General features: G+C 55.6%; 1 long non-coding RNA gene across 2 annotated transcripts; it reads left to right on the forward strand.

Annotated features, from left to right (window-relative positions):
• The first annotated feature begins 918 nt into the window (after positions 1 to 918).
• LOC129498690 (uncharacterized) lies at positions 919 to 4089 on the forward strand. Of its 2 annotated transcripts, none has more exons than XR_008662180.1 (4): positions 919 to 1224; positions 1563 to 1626; positions 2096 to 2498; positions 2850 to 4089. It is a non-coding gene; the product is annotated as an uncharacterized LOC129498690 (long non-coding RNA). The 2 variants fall into 2 exon arrangements; XR_008662181.1 differs by having other exon boundaries at positions 2096 to 2268.
• Positions 4090 to 8457: the final 4368 nt, after the last annotated feature.

Consider the following 8457-nt stretch of genomic DNA (forward strand, 5'->3'; position numbering starts at 1 on the left):
CACACCCGCCCCGGGCCGCCCCAGGCCCCGCGGGAGGAGGCGCACCTGCCGCACCTGCTGCCCGTCCGGAGGCCAGGGTGCCGGGCCCGGGGGAGGGAGCGCAGCCGGGCGGCCGCACACCTGCACAGGCTGCGGGGGGGGGGGGGGGGGGGGAGGGGGAGGGCGCCCCACCTCCCGCCCGGGCTCCCCGCTTTGTGAGCGGCCGGGCCACGTGGCTCAGGCTTCCGGGGCGGGAAGGCTCGGGAGGTGCAGGGCCCGCGGCGGGGGGCGGGGGCGGGGGCGGGGGCGGGGCCGCGCGGGGGCAGGGGCAGGGGCAGGGGCAGGGACAGGGCTGCAGCCGCCCCGCCGCCGAGCCGAGCCGAGCCGAGCCGGAGCCCGAGCCCGAGCCCGAGCCCGGGGCCGCCCCTCCCCCGCCGCCGCCGCCGCCCGCGCCCGCGCCCGCCCCTCCCCCGCCGCCGCGCGCCAGCCCATTTTCGCTCGGCCGGTCCCCGCGCCGCCGCCGCCTCGCGCCCCGCCCCCGCGCGGTGCTCAGTCATTCAGACTTGGAAAGTCAATAACACGCTGACGTCATCGGGCCGTGAGCGCCCGGCGCCCGCCCGGGTACCGGGCAGCTCCTAAGAGAGGAGCACTCGGCGGCCGCGGGGGCGGGGCGGCCGGCGGGGGCGGCGGCGGGGGAGGGGCGGGGGGCGGGGGCGCCGACCGGACCCCGAGCCCTGCGGCGGCGCCTGCACAGGCCCCGACCGAGCCCCCGGGCTTGCTTCTGGGGGCGGGCGGGGGGGGCGCAGCAAGTCATTCCAGGTGACCTCCGCGTCCCCCGGCCCGTCCGCCCGGCCCTCCGGGGCATCCTCCGCGCTCCTCACTAAGGGAGACGAGGAAAAGGCAGGTTTTATGGCCGGAAGCGAGGGGCTGACCCTGGGGGCGCGGGGGCTCGGTGCGGGGCTCGGTCTTCGGGGTCTTGGCAATCGCCGTCGGGGCGGCGGGGCTGTGCCGGTCTCGGCCCGCCTGCCCCCGCGCACTGCCCGGGACGAGGGAAACAGGAATGCGTGGCTACCTGAGGACTCTGACATTTCCTTTTCCTGGAATGAGATTTCAGGTGTTTCGGGCGTTCCCCCCTCCGTCCCGCAGGAGGTGCCTGTCGGGCCCCAGCAGCCCAGCAGCCCAGGAGCAGAGCAGATCTCCCATCTCTTGTTCCCGCAACACACGCGCACACGCCACCTAAAACCGGTAAAACTCCATGATTCACACAAGGTAGCGGGTTTTCTGCTTGGCCAAAAAAGTCTGGTCCTTCCTGTAGCCACACAGGCTGCTGATCTCCTTTACACTTTCTTAGCGTCTTGGATGGCAAAACAGGGCAGCCAGGCCCCCCCCCCCCAAGGTGGCCACCTGCAGACTGGGGGGGGGGTGGTTCTTCATTGGCTGCAGCTCCGCCCCCCCAGGCAGGAGAGGTCACTGACTGATAGAAAAGTCTTTAACCCCCCGCCCCCCCCACCCCCAGGAGGAAGCAAAGGAGCCCCGTTTCTCAACAAGGTAACAACTTTCCTATGGGTATTTGGTCATTTCAGGAGAATCTGTAGCAGATTTTGACCACTTCCCTCCAGATGGTCTGAAGAAAAAGTCCCCCAGCAGGTTGCACTTCTGAAATCACCTCCCCAGGCCTGTGCTGTGCTCCTCCCCTCCCGCCCCCGGCGTGGCCCTCCCCCCTGGGAAATTCCCCCTTTCTGCGGTGCAGGCAGCGGCTGAGGCCCAGGGCCTAAGCCCTCCGAGATGCTAGGGTGGGGGTTGGGTCTGTGGGAGTTTGGAGCGGCTGAGGGAGGGACCCCGCAAGGTGGAGAGGGAGCTGGCGCCAACCCATGCACGCTGACTTGGGGCTTTCCCTCAGCTCCGCAGACCCGAGTGTGCAGACCTGTGAGATTGTTTCTGGTTGTCACCCTTCTGCTTGCTCACCTCCTGGCCTTCTGGTCTTACCTGCACCCCTTCTAGCTGTGACTGCCCTACTGGGGGTCCTTGCAAGGCACTGGACCCACTGTGAAGCCGCTTCATTCTGCACGTTGAGCATTTTTTTTAAAAGATTTTATTTATTTATTCATGAGAGAAGCAGAGACACAGGCCAAGGGAGAAGCAGGCTCCTTGCGGGGACCCCGGGGTCACGCCCTGGGACCAAGGTGGACACTCAACCCCTGAGCCACCCAGGTGCCCTGGATGTTGAGCTTTGATACCTGGCAACCACCTTCCTATCCTGGAGCCTCAGCCTAAGCAGAGAGGACAAAGGTCAGTGGGTCCCTTGAGCTGAAGCTGCAGGATAGGAAGGTGACCAACAGGTACCAAAGCTCCAGAACTGGCTGGCTGACACCATCCTGGGTGGTCAGGAAGGGGGGAGAAGTCAGTGGAAGGAGCACTCGGGGAGGTGGAGAATCGGGATTCTGGGCCACGGAGGAGATCAGTGTGTCGGAGGAAGCAGCCGCGCACACAGCAGGCGGCCAGCAAGCCTTCTGCCAGAGGTCAGGGCCTTGCGTGGGTTGGTGGCCCTGTGCTGGTGGACGGAGGAGGAACTCCACGTGACGGGTGGTATCAGGCCACTCCACAGCTGGCCCTGGAGGGAACTGGGTAGCCTGACGGGCAGCTGACGGGCCTGCGAGGCCGTCACGGGAGGGACATGATAGGCCCCCCCATGCCTCCGGGGAAAGGCGGTCCCTTGCCGTCAGGACCTCTACCACGAAACCTTTGCCAGCTGGTTACAAATAGCTGCATTTTACTGGGTGTCGTACTCTATGTTTGCAAACTGAATTTTAAAAAAAAAAGAAGAAGAAATGGGTGTATTTTAATTCACAGGCTTGTGTCTTTTTACACAGTGTGAAGATTCCAGACGCTGATGTTCTGGTACCAGGCCCTAATGTTGGTGTAGGACAGTAGCGTCTTCAGACACATCCTCTACTTTGATGAAGACCGGGCCCCGCCCCCAGAGGCTCCCGGTGGGGGAGCACACGGGTCCATCGCCTGCTGAGATTTTTGTTTTAAAAGCTAGAGAAATTAATCAAAAAACAGATGTAAAATACAAGCCTATTTTTTTTTATCCGATTCAGAAAATCCTATTCGCAAAGTCACTGTGCCTAACCACTAGGGATGCTTCCCAGTATCCTTCTTGGTTGCTCTGTGCCTCTCCTCGTGGAAGGTACCAGACAGCGCTTGGGGCTGCGACCCACCCTGAGTCGCCCTGGAGCACGGGGTGCACGCCGGATGTCCGGCAACCGAAGTCAGCTCGCGTGGGAATTCTGGTTGCCCTACGGACGTTTTTGTCTGTCTGTCCGTTGGGTTGGCAATCCAGAGATTTCACAGAAAATCCAGCTTTTCCTGAAAAGCGGAAAGTTCCTCCCAAGGCATTTGAGCCCCTGCTCCGTGTCAGGGCCACCCGATGGCCCTCGCCGCCTCGCTGGGGGAGACCCCGGCCTGGGCCGTGGGGTCGGCGTGGAGCGGCCGTCCGGGGCCCCAGACGTTCTCACTTCCCGTCAGTCCAAGGCTGAGGTCCTGAGATGCACGCGGCTACTTTGACGAATATGAAGGCTCACGTACGCACGAGCTCGCAAGTGTTCCTGGTGAGTGTCGTACCGGTGTTTTGCCACTTTCTCTTGGTCTCAGCAGATAGAGAAGTAAAAGTGCGACTCTCTCTCTTTTTTATGTTCAAGAGGGGCTGCCTCCTCATGGCCAGGTTAGAGGCCTGCGGCCCTGTAAGAGCTCTCCTCCTCAGACTCTGCTTCACGGACGCGCCCCCCAAAAGAAGGTCAAAATATGGTGTATCCCGGCTCTTTTTTAAAATGACAGCTACGAGTTTGCATTCTAAACTGATGCTGTTGGCAAAGGGTAATATCCTGTGTTCTGCAAAAATTGACATTTTCGAATAAAGCCATGACGTCACTTATTAAAATGTATCCAATGGGATCCAAATACCACAGCAAGCAGATACCTATCATCGTTCACTTAAAAAATACACGAATAAGCTCTTTCTTTATGCTGGCGGGTTTTACATGTCTTTTTTTTGTTGTTGTTGTTGTTGTTGTTTGTTTGTTTTTTCTCTATTTGTATTTATATAGCCATCCTTACAGGGCTGACAAAATAAATATACATTTTAATTAAGAAAACTCTGTGTGATTATATGGCTTGAGGTGTTAATTTTTACTGATCATATATCATAGTCTGGTGAATGTGGCTGCTTTTCCGATGAGCTTATGTATCCATGGAAGACAACCGTTCCCTATTGCTGGGATGAGCATAGATTCTAGTCCTCGTGCTTTGTCCCCACATTGTGTGCACATAAGACATGTTATAAACAGGTAGATGGAAAGGGAAGTAGCTTTAAAAGCACATGTCGTCTCTGGGCTCTTCGTTTGCCATTCTTTTGTTCTTCGTCTCCTGAGTCGTTTGCCACAGTTCTCGCGGCTTTGCTCCATGAGATCAGAATCAGCTGTGACCAGACCCTTCTTCAATCTTGTGAGAAGCAAGGATGTTACCCATCGTAGTCAGAATGTTTGTGTCTCCCAGCAATCATGTTGAAACCCAATCTCCAGGTGAAGGTATTTGGAGGTGGGGCCTTAGGAAGATGATTAGGTCATGAGGGTACAGGCCCTAGGGATGGGATTGGGGTAGAGGCCTAGGCATGGGGTTGGGGTAGAGGCCTAGGCTTGGGGTTAGGGTAGAGGCCTAGGGTTGGGGTTAGGGTAGAGGCCTAGGGATGGGGTTAGGGTAGAGGCCTAGGGTTGGGTTAGGGTAGAGGCCTAGGGTTGAGGTTAAGATAGAGGCCTAGGGATGGGGTTAGGGTAGAGGCCTAGGGTTGAGGTTAAGGTAGAGGCCTAGGGATGGGGTTAGGGTAGAGGCCTAGGGTTGAGGTTAAGGTAGAGGCCTAGGGATGGGGTTAGGGTAGAGGCCTAGGGTTGAGGTTAAGGTAGAGGCCTAGGGATGGGGTTAGGGTAGAGGCCTAGGGTTGAGGTTAAGGTAGAGGCCTAGGGATGGGGTTGGGGTAGAGGCCTAGGGATGGGGTTAGGGTAGAGGCCTAGGGATGGGGTTAGGGTAGAAGCCTAGGGATGGGGTTGGGGTAGAGGCCTAGGGTTGGGTTAGGGTAGAGGCCTAGGGATGGGGTTAGGGTAGAGGCCTAGGGTTGTGTTAGGGTAGAGGCCTAGGGATGGGGTTAGGGTAGAGGCCTAGGGTTGGGTTAGGGTAGAGGCCTAGGGATGGGGTTAGGGTAGAGGCCTAGGGTTGTGTTAGGGTAGAGGCCTAGGGATGGGGTTAGGGTAGAGGCCTAGGGTTGAGGTTAAGGTAGAGGCCTAGGGATGGGGTTAGGGTAGAGGCCTAGGGTTGAGGTTAAGGTAGAGGCCTAGGGATGGGGTTAGGGTAGAGGCCTAGGGTTGAGGTTAAGGTAGAGGCCTAGGGATGGGTTGGGTAGGCTGGATGGTTGGTAGAGGCTAGGGATGGGTTAGGTAGAGCCTAGGGATGGGGTTGGGGTAGAGGCCTAGGGATGGGGTTAGGGTAGAGGCCTAGGGATGGGGTTAGGGTAGAGGCCTAGGGTTGGGGTTAGGGTAGAAGCCTAGGGATGAGGTTAGGGTAGAGGCCTAGGGATGGGATTAGTGCCTATAAAAGAGACCCTGGAGAGCTCCGTGCCCCCTTCTGTGACATGGGGACACGGTGAGAAGATGGCCATGTGTGAACCGGAGCAGGTCCCCACCAGACACCAAATCTGCCAGGGCCTTGGACTCGAACGTCCAGTCTCCAGAGCCATGAGAAGTAAGCTTCTGTTGTGTATAAGGTCTGCAGTCTGTGGGATTGTGTTACAGCCGTGTGGACTAAGACACCGCCTGACGAGAAGAGGTATTTATTTCAAGTCCTTAACAGTATTTGCTTCCTCTGTACCTGTTCTGAGACCTCGCTCTTCCTTTGCTCTGCAGATGTTCACGTACCACAGGAAGACTGGGAAAAGGGGGGCACCTGTTGGTTTAGCCTCTGCCTTCGTATCAGCTTGTGACCCCAGGGTCTGGGGATCCAGCCCTGTGTTGGGGGAGGCAGCTCAGCAGGGAGTCTGTGTCTCCCCCTCCCCCACTGGTGCACGTGCTCTCTCTCAAATAAATAAAATCTTAAAAAGATTGGGAAAAGGCTCAAGGTATATATTTCTTTTCTTTTTTACTTGGTGGAGATTTTACATCCTTAATTGCATCCTACTTCTTATCACTGCTCTCCTATTTATTTTATTCTTGTCTATATTCTTTCTATTCATTCCATCACTCGTCTACGTTGTCCAACTTTTTAAAGTTAAGGTATAATTGACGTAGAGCATTTTGTTAGCTTTAGGTGTACAACCTGATGGTTTGGTATTTGTGCATGTTGTGAAATGATCACCACAGTCAGTCTCGCTATCCGTCACCACACACGGTGGTGATTTTTTATTCCTGTGATAAGATCTTTTAAGATTTACTCTTAGCGACTTTCAAATGTACGATACGGCATCATTAACCATGATCACCGCGCTGCACGTCACACCCCAGGACTGATGTATGTCATAACTAGAAGCCTGTACACGTTGACCCCTCCTGAGCCCCCACCCCCACCCCCGGCCCCGACAACGGCCAGTGTGTCCCTTCTACAGACGGGCTCAGTGCTGTTCCGCGGCGTAGACTCCACATATAACCGAGGTCACGCGGTACTCGTCTTTCTCCGACTTCCTGCACTTCGATGTCGCTCTCGAGGTCCACGCGTGGTGTCTCAAGTGGCAACATTCCCTTCTTTCTTATGGCTGAACGGCATTTGGTGCGCTTTTCTTTAGTAAAGTAGGAGACGAGAGGGGAGGAGGTCCCTTGCCGTCGAGCTCTTTTTCAATGGACGGTGCTCGTAGAAGTTGAGGCAACTGATTCCCTTAAAACTATGCTTTTCTGTGTACTTCCTGGAACCATCACGTCCCCACAAAAGAAGGTGTGTCGCCCAGGTTGAGGACAGCTGCCAGGGCACAAGGGCAGGCCTGGGGCCTTGCGGTGACGGGGCATCACCGGGAGGTCGGGGCTGCAGCGCTGGGCCAACAGTGCACCACACTGTCCGCGGTGTGGCCCAGGCCGTGGGGTCTTGGCTGAGCGGTGGGGCCTTGCGGGGCCGCCGGCAGGTCACAGTTGCGCCTTCATCCAGACTGTCACCCCTTGTCGCTGGGACCCAGAGACAACGTGCTCCCTCCACCCCGCCCTCAGCACAACCCCTCGGACTGGAGGAACAACGCCCGCTCCTTCCTGGGCGAGGTCAGCTCCCCGCCCCCCCTCCCCCCACGGCCCGCACCCCCTCGCACAACCCAGCTTTCCAGTCTGCTGCTGTTTTGAAGACGTTGCTCAAAGTGAGCCAAGAATTTTCAGAGGCGATGGCCGGTAATACTCAGTCCTCCTTTGTTCTCTGCTCCTTTTTCTTCTCCTACCTCGTTTTGAGGCTTCACGAGAATTTCGTACGTGAGCTAAAATCGGCTCTGGAGGGTAACCGGTCTCCACTGCTCCTGGCCATCCCATCTGTCTCACCAGTGAGGATTTTGAGGGCCTCGAGGAGCCAGGTCCGCTCCTGAAGTACCCTAGGGATTTAGGTCCATTAGAGAGTCCACCTGAGAAATTCAGTCTAGGACACTTGAAACACTTGAAATATTTTTAAACCGAATTTAATTTTCCACAGGTATATTGGAACAGTTCTGATCTGGAATCGTACGGGATTTTTTTTTTCTTTTTTCCCCTAGGCATGTTTCATCCTGCACCAGAAGGCTTAAATTGCCTCAAAATTGGAGGAAAGGAAAGAGAAAGGTGAGAAATCTTTAAAAATAAAATGTTTGTTGAAATTTTTGAGCACCCAGCATATGCCAGGCGCTTTGCACACATTATCTCACTAAATCCTTCCAGCATCCATGTGAGGTAAGTATCCTTACCCCGTTTTGCAGCTGAAGAAAGTCTCAAAGTGTGGAGGAAGCCGAACACTTGCCCCACCTTCGTTCTACGTCTGCCTGATTGCAACGCTTGTTACTCAAGCACAATTTCTCGACATCTAAGGAAGTGCAGACGCTGGGCATAGATCTACTTTATACAATAGTGTGTGTGTAGTTAGATGTGAGTAAGGTTTTCTAGGGCAATGTCGGGGTATCCTAAATAGGGGTCCGTTTAATCCTTCCGGTGCCTAAAGGACACTTCTTTGGATTTCTATGGCACTTCAGCAGGAGATTGATTAAATAAAATCTCTTAAAATTAAAAAAAAATATTTTTGAGACCACTTAGGCTTATTATATATCTTCCAACATAGTGAATATGACATTTGGTCTTTCAAGCATGACTGGCTTCCAAAGTTACATGGACGATGGGATGAAAAGAATGAATTTGAACTAATTGCATCAGAACAGTGATAAATAAGATAAGAACTCTTAGGACATCGAATACTTTGCCTACCCTGGCACTAGTGTCCTTCCGA

This window comes from Nyctereutes procyonoides, unplaced genomic scaffold (genome assembly GCF_905146905.1).
Source record: "Nyctereutes procyonoides isolate TBG_1078 unplaced genomic scaffold, NYPRO_anot_genome, whole genome shotgun sequence".
NCBI lineage: Eukaryota > Metazoa > Chordata > Mammalia > Carnivora > Canidae > Nyctereutes > Nyctereutes procyonoides.